The 11,948-nt window shown below is 37.8% G+C and overlaps 1 non-coding gene across 1 annotated transcript; it reads left to right on the forward strand.

Annotated features, from left to right (window-relative positions):
- Positions 1–7,306: 7,306 nt before the first annotated feature.
- On the forward strand, positions 7,307–7,435 carry LOC115063470. The gene has a single exon (XR_003843344.1). It is a non-coding gene; the product is annotated as a small nucleolar RNA SNORA3/SNORA45 family (small nucleolar RNA).
- Positions 7,436–11,948: the final 4,513 nt, after the last annotated feature.

The following is an 11,948-nucleotide window of genomic DNA, read 5'->3' on the forward strand; positions in this document are numbered from 1 at the left end:
ACTTGGGGATATGCCTTGCCAGCAGTAATTCCAACAGAACAGAACCCCAGTCAGGCTGCCATCAGAAGCAACCTGCATCACTCTAATGTCACCGGCTGCTTAAAGAGTTTCTGAAAGGATAGAACCTTGTTTTGGTCATCATCAATACTGAATGTAGAGCAGAATATTTTACAAATTTCCCATGAAATTATTTTTAATTGTTAATGATTTACATTTCATTATGCTAATTTTGCCTGATTAGTACACCATTGACTCTATAGCTTGGCTGAATAATAAATATAAATAATTTATACTTACTGTGCCAAAACCATAACCTTTATAGATGATATATTTGACAGGATATTTATTTCATTGGCTAGTATGGATCACTCTGTCCCTGTAATTAAAATACAAAGTCAAATTTACAAATTTAATTTGGTTTAGGTTCTTATGGTGGTGCCATCCACCAACATCCCAGGCTTTCTGTCTGTGTTTTGTACAGCTCTTTCCCGTGGTTTGGACATGAGTCTGTCTCTATTCCGTATGTGCTACTCTTCTCTCCTAGCAGAGGAAATGATTTCTCCTAACCATCCAGAGTCCTCAACATCTGTTCATAGGAAATGAACACTGCAGTGAACCTGGACTGTCAGGCCAGGCAGCCTGGCTTTTAAGTTCCTCCTCCATCACTGTTTATGTAACCTTGAACAATTTACTTAGTTTCTCTGTGCCTCCATTTCCTCATCTATAAATTAGGAATAATGATACTACCTACCTCACAAGATTTTAATGAGGATTATAGAAATGAATATACATAAGGTCATTAGAACACTGTCTGGCTCAGAAAAGGGCATGATTTAAGTATAAGGTTTTATTCTGTTACCTTAGAGGATAATAATAATGTAGATGAATGAAATTATCAAATCAAATCTGAAGGAAGTGTCTCGCACCTTTCCTATAGTAAAGAATATGTGGTATTCATCTAGTGCCTGCTGTATGCCAGCTAATGCTCTTATGCTGCACACTTGTGTTAATCCTCAGAAATTGGGTGTTAGTCCCATAATATAGGTGAGGAGACTGAGGCTATTCAAGTAATGTTTCCACTGTCACAAAGCTAGTAAGTAAGAAGGCTGGGATCTATAATCAAAACCTGTGTGTTGTTTGTATTATGTTAGCCTTAGGGTTAGTCGTATGAATATATGAATATGTGGAATAATTACACACACATGTATGAATAGTACGTTACTTCTGGAACTACTGGCCAGTAATAGTCAAAATTGGTCAAACAGCTAAATGGGTATGTTTGCTGTTAAATTGTGATTCTCGTACTCCAGCTAGAAGTCTATTGAGATGGAGATCTCAAGGTTTGATTTTTAGCATGGGCCCAGAGTATGTGTTCTTCTCAGCTACCTTCTAGTGACTAAACGCAGCACTGCTGAGAGCTTGTGGGAGCTTGTTCTTGTCTTCAGCCCAGCCTGGACCTTTGTCAGAAACTCCGAGACAGGGCCTAGCGGTTTGCTTTGAAAAAGTCATTTTACTAGTCCTATGTCGAGAACCATTGCCTGTTTACCTACATGATTTTGGTGCCAATAGTCTTTGGAACACACTCAGGATTTCTGCCCAGGAGAGAGGCATTTTTCAAAGACTCTGAAACATGTTTTAAATTAGTGTAGTCCAGGATCATACTATATTAAAAATAAAATCTTGTAAAGTTTAAAGGTCTGTGCATCATTGGTTTTGGCAAAATTCTTTACTTCTCTATAATGGCTATTACCAAGACCTTAAAAGTCTGTAGTTCTACAAGTTTATTCATTTCACACTGAGTAGCAAGGCTTCAGTGAGTACTAATATGTACATATGAATTCATTAAAACATATGTAAATGAATGTCATGAAAATTTCCACTAGTTACTGAAATTTGCAATAGAAATAAAAAAATGCTACTTTACAATATGCCAAGTATTTTCTGCTAATTTATACTATCAGTCTAAGTTTTGTCACCTATCCTATGACCTAATGAAGCAAATAATTTCTCCCAAATATTTGGTAGAGCACATTAAACAAGATTTTATGGTGAAATGATTAATTCACTATCTTAAAGATCTCTGTCATGAATAATTGATTGTAGTGTGGTTTCAAGTCCAGACTTTTAATAAAGTCTTATGTTATCTATTAATATGTTTGTGTTTTTCTAGTGGGAAGTTCATAGATACAAAGCAGGTTTTTGCCCCAGAGTTTGGACTGTTTGAACATATCTAAATTTCAGAGATAGTTTGTTACTATAAAATGATTCAAAAATAAATCATTGACTACTTCATTCTATGTCTTGAAGGTGGTAATTGGGATTGAGCATTACAGTGTTTGCTAACTGGTTATTTTCATAGTTGTTTCTTGAGGTTTGTTTTTTGTTTTGTTTCTACACCCTTAGCCTGTCAAACTGTATTGCTATTTTGAGGCCCTGTTATACTTGAAAGACATCCCCACTTGGTTTGTCAGATCCTACCTAGCTGGGCTCTTGCACTTTCCGCTTCATTCTGGTTTTGATCGTTCTTTTTGCTTAACTTCCAGCTGCTTGGAGTACTGTCTTCTTGCGGTTGATTTGGGTGATCAGAATGTTTATCACTTATGGTCGTTTCATACCTAGCACAGGTTTCCCATGAGACTAAAAATACAATAGTCTGCTTGCTTTCAGGCTACTTGCCCTAATTGGAATGTACAACCTAAAACAATTCTACATCTATAATTAAGAAAGCAAAGTTATTTTCCCTCCTCTTAAAAGCAAAAGGCAAACACATTGCCTTCATTTCTATTGTTTTGTATTAGGACTTACAAAAACATCATGAAAAATATGGGAGGCAAGCTGTGGTAACCTCTATTGGTTAAAGATGGCGTACAGTTACATATCAGAGCTATATCAAAAATCTTACCATGAATGGAAATGAGAACTTCGTACAGATTCTCTCTAGAGAAGTAACTGTAAAAGAGCATCTGAGTTACATGTACTTTATTTCAACTCCCTTACCTCTTTTGAGTCTTCAGTTACATTAATTAAGTTTGAGTAACTTTGCAGGGCGCTATAAATTAATGATCTACATGAAGTGTATTATTAGAGGGAAACTAATCTTACTGCTAAGCAGTGTGTTGTATTATACAGTGAATGTTTGTGGTTTGGAATTTAAAAATAATTTAAAGTAATTGTGTCAATGAAGGGTTTAAAATATCTGGTGACTTGCTTATTTTAAGTGATCACCATTAAGTCAGAAAAAAAAATGTATTTTTAAATGTTTTTTAAAGTGCCTTTTGAGAATTTTTAAACAATTGATTCAAACAACTACATAAAATAAATTACCATGTTCAAAAATTGCTTCATTGTGTATTTTTTTAACTGTTATAAGGGGATAGTTTGGGGTATTTTTTTTTTTAACAAAGCCTTTTCTGTTTGTATAAGCTTTCATAATTGTTCTAGAATATATTTTATATAAAGCAACAAAGTATCCCACATGTGACTTAGAATGATGCATGTTTAAAATTAGAATACCTACTCACTACAGTCCTACAGAGAAAGCTAATGGAGGGAGTGGAGGCATAATGAGAGACATCAAGGAGAAAGAGAAGAAAGATTGCTGTCTTGTTATTTTTATCTTTCCCATAAACTGAGGAATCTGTTTATTCAATAAATAATTGTGCCAAGCATCAGCTAGAAATACAGTAGCAAGCAGGACTGTCGTCCAGTTTGTCATTCTAGAGCCAGGAAATTAGTAGAGTAAACATTTAACAAGGGAAGTGATATTAGGAAAATAAAGTCCTATAAAACAGCAATTTTCTGAATGGTACCTCAAAGAACTATGAAAAGAGAACCTCGAATGATGGACATTTGGTGAATTTCCGAAGTCATTCATGCCTTTGAAGTTCTCTATTCTTGGTATATAAAAACAGGCTGCGATATTTGCTTCAGCATGCTTCGGGCACGTGTATGAGCTCACTGAAATCTGATGGTGGGCTGGGATACTTGCCATTTGTAGTCTTAATTCACCTGGTGCTCAGGTCTGGCAATATTAGATTGATTTGGTATATTTAGGATATAAATCAAAGTTGACAATATTTTTCCTAGGTAGTTGATACAAATGAACAACTGAACTCATAAAGCATGGAAATTGGCTTCTGGTTTCAGAGGGTTAGGGTCTGTGCTGGTGGAACAAGTCATGGTGGCAGGAACAGCCAAGTCCTCACATTTTAATCCGAATGTAGAAGACAGAACACAGAATGGCACACATCTTTTAAAACCTCAGAGCTCGCCCCTAGTGACATATCAACTGCCAACAAAACCATACCTAGTTACTCCCAAAAAGTTCTACCAACTGGGAACCAATATTTGAAACATGAGCCAGTGGGGGCAATTTTCATTCATACTTCTACATAAAGCTGGCTGGAGTCCATAAAGGCAGAGAGCAAAAGGATGATAACAGGGACAGTAGAAAACTCACATCTTAATCTACAACCATGAGGTTAGAGACCAAATCTTTTGGCCTTCTTTAGACTAAATATAAACCGCTTTCTCAATGAGGTGAAAGTATGTGCTTAGAATTGGTCACAGAGATGACTTCTGGCTTTAGAAACCTGCGTGCCCAGTTGAATTCCTCTGCCCTTTGCCTTTTGATTTCTGCTCCCTTGAACCTATTTCCACTTCCAACCATACCACTGTTGTCTTCCCATTGCTAATAGTTCTTTATATACTTGTTTCTACATTTGGAAAACTGTTTTAAAATTATAACTTATTGGGCATAATTCAGTTCTCAGCTAACCTGAGCCACTTTCCTATATATCACTGAAAGAAGACGACTAAAAATACACGTTAAGGTAAAAAAATTAAAATAAAAAAATTTTAAAAACACATGTTAACGTGACCTAGAGTTTTTTTTTCTTCTCTACACAAATGTTTCTAAAACTCACCTAGTAAAATTTCTATATGTAAATTCATACTACCCAGTGAGATAAACTTAATTTACAACTACAATTGATACCATCTTCATTGACATAACAGGCACTTGAGATTTGGAATGGTACTGTCCAAAGGGAACTCTTAATAACATAATCAAACATGCTTTCCCACTTACTTGAAACAATGAGGCTGAATATCTTATGGTCTGTTGTAGGTAAGTTTACCCCATACTGGGAAATAATGCTTAGCATTCTATAACGGGTGTCTCGGGAAGGTGACATTCCCTGCCACACAGCCAGCAGCCTTTGACATCCAAAACTTCAATTCCTGTTATTTTGAGAAGCAGTTGTTTCCTAGCTGTAATGATGAATAACTTGCTCCTTCAGATACAGGCTAGGAAGGTGACAAGAAGCCTGGAGTTGTCTCCTGGGTATTACAAAGGGCATTGTAACGGCATTGATTTAATCCCAAGTGGGTTGAGGAATATAGAGGCGAAGCACTGGGAAGGGATACGTGAAGTTACTCAAAAGAAGCAGATTCAAAATCTAGTATTAGCCCAAAGTCTTAAAGAGCTATGTATTGGTTAAATTGGCTCAGCTATATTTCTTTTAATTAGCACACTGTCATCTCTTTGAGATGCTTGGACCTTTAACATCATGGAGCAACTGAGGTTTAATCTTTTTTTTTTTTTTTTAGATTTATTTCTTTATTATATGTAAGTACACTGTAGCTGTCTTCAGACACTCCAGAAGAGGGCATCAGATCCCATTACAGATGGTTGTGAGCCACCATGTGGTTGCTGGGATTTGAACTCAGGACCTTCGGAAGAGCAGTCGGGTGCTCTTACCGGCTGAGCCATCTCACCAGCCCGAGGTTTAATCTTTAATCTTATTTGGAGAATTGCCAAATAAGGAAATATATTTCACAGAGTGAAACATCTCTTGGTCTAAAGGACAGAAATAAGGCATGTATTGTAATCCACCTCAGTTGGGAGAAAAACACCTTTGTAGACAAAAGACGCTTCAGTACTCAGTATTAAAGTAGTCTACCACACAAAAATTCATTGCTGTATTCCTTCATCTTATTTTCACTGTAGATTGAGCCTAGATCCCACTACCTATAAGTTCTGAAATTGAACTACATTCCCAAATCACCTCTCCTTAAAATTTTGAGATGGGCTATGTTGACCAGGAGTTAGGGGTGTGCGCGCGTGTGTGTGTGTGTGTGTGTGTGTGTGTGTGTGTGTGTGTGTGTATGTATGTATGTATGTATGTATGTATGTTGGAATATTTCAATACTGAATACTGAAATGTCTTTTGTCTACAAAGGTGTTTTTCTCCCAACTGAGGTGGATTACAATACATGCATTATTTTTGTCCTTTATACCAAGAAATGTTTCACTCTGTGTGTGTGTGTGTGTGTGTGTGTGTATCTGTAGTCTCGACAGGGTTTCAATTTGTGCTCTCCTGTCCCAGTCTCCCAAGTTGCTAGAATTACAAGCTTGTGTGACCAGGCCCAGCTCCATTACCACCTCTTGAATCTCAGTGCATTTTAAGGTTTTGTGATCCTCCACAGCCTGATCTATCACTAGCCCCTTATTATTTACTGATACTTACTAACCAAATATTTAACCACACACAAATTCAACTTCCAGCCAAACACTTTAACAAGTATTTGAGTGCCTACTTCAAATAAAACACTGAGCTGTATAATAGGTAAATGAGGTTTTTTGATTGGTCTCAGAGTTCTCACTTTTTATGAGGTATAAAATGAAAATAAATTAAAGGTAGTTAAATATACTATGATTATATACATCAAGGTGGTGAATGTGCTGGCTACTTTACACTGTATTATTCTGTTGTGATTTTTTTTTTTTTAAATCATAATCTTGGCAGTGGCTAGAACCTGTTTATAGATGAAGTCATCTATCCTAGTCTATATGAATGACTCATAGCAGGATCAACATTTCAACATGTTAGTAAAATAGGTCAGTTATCACTACTGTATTCTGTAAGGGTTAAAGATGAACAACAAGGAAAAATAACTCTTGGCCAGTTGAGCATGTTTTGTATTCTTTTTTTCCTGGTAAGTTCTGGGCAATGACTGCGTACTTTTATAGTATTCCTTAATGAACCGGAACTCTTCCATAGAGCCATCCAGGATCTGTACGGTCAGAAGTTTATTCCTTCTCAGCACTGTTCTATAGCACTGCTAAAGTCTAGTGGTTGGTGAAAATATTTTTGTCCATTTTTTTGTTTCACTGTACTTTATGTGTGTGTACATTTATGCTTACATATGTGTGATATGACCTTGGTACATCAGTACTTGGAAAGTCAACATATAGGATCTAAACCACTTTACTAATAAAATGCTGCATCAAAACTTTACTCTTGCCAAAACTAGAATCTCACTCTGGTACAGCATATGTCCTGATGAACTAGAGTTTGCTGAGAGAATCTGCTGTCCTTGGTACACAGGTAGAGGCACCCAGTGCCTCGTAGTGCCCAAGGTAGAAAAGTCCCCTACTTCACCCAACAGAGAATTGATAACATACTTAATTATATTCTAAGTCCTTTAAAAATAAAAATAAAATCACCCTCAGTTGTGTGAAATTTAGTCATAGCTTCAGGTTTGTCTCTCACGGATGATCTCACAGAATAGTTTGTAACTCCTAACTCATGCGGTGATCTCTTGAGCCCAGATTTTACACCCTGCCATGCCTAAAATAAGGTGTTTTCTAGATGACCACAGAATACAGAAGAGAAAGTTTGTACAGATATTGCAAACAACTGAGCAGAAGCCCACAAGTTTGAGCGCTCTAAGAACACAGGGAGGGTAGTGGTTGGACATCAAGACATTTGGGTTCTTCATCCAATGATAGGAAAACATCTTAGAAATTTATCAACAGTGGTAGTTTCCTCTACTGTATTTCCTCAGTTGGAAATGAGACTTAGTAAAGCATCTTGGGGACCAGAACTGAGTATTTTCTTTGCTAACTGGGGAAAGCACTTCAGAAGGGGAAACTGAAAGAACCAGATGCTGTACAGGAAAGACAAAAACAGAGTATAAGACCCTTGAGCAGCATCCCCAGAGTCCCTCTTGCCCATACCCAGCCATAAGTGTGACAACCCTCCCTCTGTGGCGCTCGGTGTCTTTTATACCATAAACTCATACCGCCAAGAAAGCATTATCTTACCCCGAATCTGGATGCCCAGAGTGGGGGATTCTGCCCCATCAGCCCATCCAAGCTATCAAGACTGAGACGTGAAGTCTGTCTAAGAAATGTTTTCCTTTAAAATATTTTAAATGCTTCCATCTCCTTTGTGTTAGTTTTCTCAAAACACAGAAAAGTGTAAATCAAGAAATTAGCCATCACCCCAAAAGTAAATTGTGTTACCCTTTACATATTCCCTGGTAGCTTTTTCCTCCCCAATGGACCAGTAAGTCTATTTAGTAATTGTTGAGGTCAATTATTTAAAAAAAAAAAAAGTTAGACATTGAGGTTCAAGACATAAAATTCAAGCAACAGAACTCTAAATTTTACTATTTAAAACTAGTTTCAGATCTATTATGCATACATAATAGTAGACTAGTAGTCTAAATGTATAGGTAACACTATTTTACTTTTTGATTTTGTCTTTTGTTTTCTCGAGACAGGGTTTCTCTGTATAGCCCTGGCTGTCCTGGAACTCACTTTGTAGACCAGGCTGGCCTCAAACTCAGAAATCGGCCTGCCTCTGCCGATACTTTGATACATATATTTAAAATAGAGTTCTTGAGAACCTGAAGATTGACCTGGAGAGCAGATGGACTGGGATCTAACAGTAACAGATCCAAGTCTCATCTACTGAAGGAAGGAGTGGATGGAGTAATAACAGATTGCCTTTCGACCCTGATATAGTGGCCTCTTGTGAGGCTATGCCAGTGCCTGGCAAACACAGAAGTGGATGCTCACAGTCAGCTATTGGATGGAACACAGGGCCCCCAGTGGAAGAGCTGAAGGAGGCTGCAACCCTATAGGTGGAACAACAATATGAACTAACCAGAACCCCCAGAGCTTGTGTCTCTAGCTGCACATGTAGCAGAAGATGGCCTAGTCAGCCATCATTGGGAAGAGAGGCCCCTTGGTTTTGCAAACTTTATATGACCCAGCACAGGGGAATGCCAGGGCCAAGAAGTGGGAGTGGATGGGTAAGGGAGCAGGGGCGGGGGAGGGTATAGGGAACTTTCAGGATAGCATTTGAAATGTAAATAAAGAAAATATCTAATTAAAAAAACAAAAACAAAAACAAAATAAACCAGATTGCCTTTCAAGATCTCCAGAACAACATCCTGAGGAAAGCCAAACTAGATCCCAAACCTAAAGGCAAACAAGAAGAGTCGGGAAATGTGACTGTGAAAACCAGTTGATGATGCCTGTTTAAAACAAGAGGAGTGGACAAATGCCAAAAGAGTGTGTGCTGATTGTCCCTTTATTTCAGTACAAAATTAAGAGAGCAGAACGGAATTATAAATCTTGACTTAAAGAGAGAGAGAGAGAGAGACAGAGAGAGAGAGAGAGAGAGAGAGAGAGAGAGAGAGAGAGAGAGAATTAAAGATGGAGAAGAAGGCCCTAATTGGTTTGAGCTTTCAGAAGTTAGAAAATTTTTGAAGTACATCTCTCAAGAAAGAGGAAGTGAATATGCTAAATAAATGGTCATAAAATTACGAAACCAACTAAAAAGTATAAGCCTGCTAACTACTAAAATGCAATCATAAAGATAACACAGGCCATGGAACAAAAGATAACAAATGTAAAAGGGAAAGTGTAACTTGACTACAGAATTCAGACACATGGAAATACACACATACACACATGTGTGCACCCCTCCCACACACATGGGTGGTATTAGAATTAGTAGGGGATTAATTGTTATGTTTTAAAGTTTTTGTGCTGTTTTGTTTTTTATTATGTTTGAGAAAGGCGCTCCTGGCCCTCAGTCATGGTAGAGAGTAGCCACAAACACGTTTTAAAATTTATTTATTCGCTTTACATTGAAATATCAGTACCCCCTCTCCTCCCACAACCCCCTCACCCAGACCCTCCCTGCATCTCCTCTCCCAGCCAGTTTCCTCCCCCCCATTTACTTCTTACATCTATTTTGCTTTCCCTTCTAAGGAAGATTCAACCATCCTCCCTTGGGCCCTCCTTGTCATTTGGCTTCATTGGGTCTGTTGATTATGGTGTGGTTATCCTTTACTTTATGACTAATATTCACTTATAAATGAGTATATACCATGCATGTATGCATCCTTTTGGGTCTGGATTTTCTCACTCAGGATGATATTTTCTAGTTCCATCCATTTGCTGGAGGTATTTAACTAAGGTTCTCAAAATGAGTTAATTCTTATGTCCCTCAAGAGAGGAGAGGACAGTGTCACACTGATAAGAACAGTGAAGGCCATATATGCACAGAGTCCAAAGTGAAGATAAGCTCCCACAAGCCAAGGAGTGCTAAGAGCCACTAGATGCCAGAAGAGGCATTTGGAGACAATGTGACCATGCCAACACATTAATGTCATGTTTTCGAATTCCAGAACTATGAGCAAATACATTTCTGTTGTTTTAGGTCTCCAAGTTTGTGGTAAGTTTCTACAGCAGCTGAAAATAAATAGTGCGTATTGCAAAAGGTCTGGAAAGTGGCCATTAAAGGGTTCAATTTGAGGCATGTGGCTCCCAAGCCCTCGGGAATGGTAAAGAACATTCTGTGCAGTGGCTGCCCTTCCTGGCTGACTCGGTTCAGCCTAGAAACCCCGTCTTGTTGACTCTTGTCTCCTTTCAGAATCCGTTCTTCTTCAGCACACTGCTCTGCTCTCTTCTACAGACTTCCTTTGTCAGTACTCAGGGAAAAAAATTAAGTGATAGTCTTTTAAATTATATAGGGGAGGTTGTTGTGCCCTGTGTGGGTGAGATATGGATGTCTTATTTTCCATTTTGTATGATAAATCATATGAAATAAGTATATATAATATGGAATATATATATATATGCATAGAAATGAACGGTGAGATCCCGTCACTCTAAGGAAAGTTTTAAGGCTAATGTATAATCGCTACTTTAGTCTCTTCCAAATTTATGGAGTTGTCTAGCCCAAATAGCTTCTTTATGGGTGAAGTGACCCCCTCAAACAGGTTTTCTACTTCAAAAAATTTAGATTTGAGCTTCCACACACCACATCACCAGGCAAAAAGCCTTGCATTTATATTAAGAGAATATAGAAAAGAAAAAGGGGAGGTGAGACACTATAGCTGATGCCACCATACACTCTAGACACAAGATTTGAAGGGATCTAGCTGGTGCTGACCCCCAGGGAGCCTCCTCCCTGAGGTCTATCTCCCTTAGCACCAGAAGGTGCTATCCAAACTGCCAAGATAAAAAACAAAAAAAACCATCAGTAGTCCTACCCAGCTTTTAAGCCTGTGAACCACAGCAATGACCAGCTAGGTAAGATATCCCCAGTGGTGCAATAATGGTGCTTATTTTTTGAGGGGAACCAACATCTGTCTAATAGAACTTAGAACTACCCAGTACAGTTCAGACCTGGTACTGTAAACCTAGATAGGTTTGCCAATTCCAAGTGCTCTTAAAACAGCCAACATAAAATGGACTCAGTAGGTTGTATACAAATGTAACAGTAATTAGAGGAGAGGTCATGAATCAATCCTAGGGCAGTGGAGGGCGTGGGAGGGCAATGGATGAAAATTGTAGAAATCAGTGTACTTACGAATGGAATTCTCAGAAAAGCAATTCTCGTGTTTCCTTCCATTACTCATAGGTATTTGATTAATATGTTTATATTTTTCTTCCTCTCTTCTAAACTTAGGAAATTTAGGGAAAAGATTTTAGAAAGTGGCAAACTTATTTCTCTCAAAAGATTTTATTAGTCAGTTTTTCAAAATTTATTTTAAAGCACTAGTATCATATATGACTTTATTTTTAAGAGTTTATGTGAAGTATATTCTGCTGTTCCCTGCCTATTTCTTCTGTAATACCA

The sequence above is a fragment of the Mus pahari genome, chromosome 2, assembly GCF_900095145.1.
Source record: "Mus pahari chromosome 2, PAHARI_EIJ_v1.1, whole genome shotgun sequence".
In the NCBI taxonomy this organism is placed as follows: domain Eukaryota; kingdom Metazoa; phylum Chordata; class Mammalia; order Rodentia; family Muridae; genus Mus; species Mus pahari.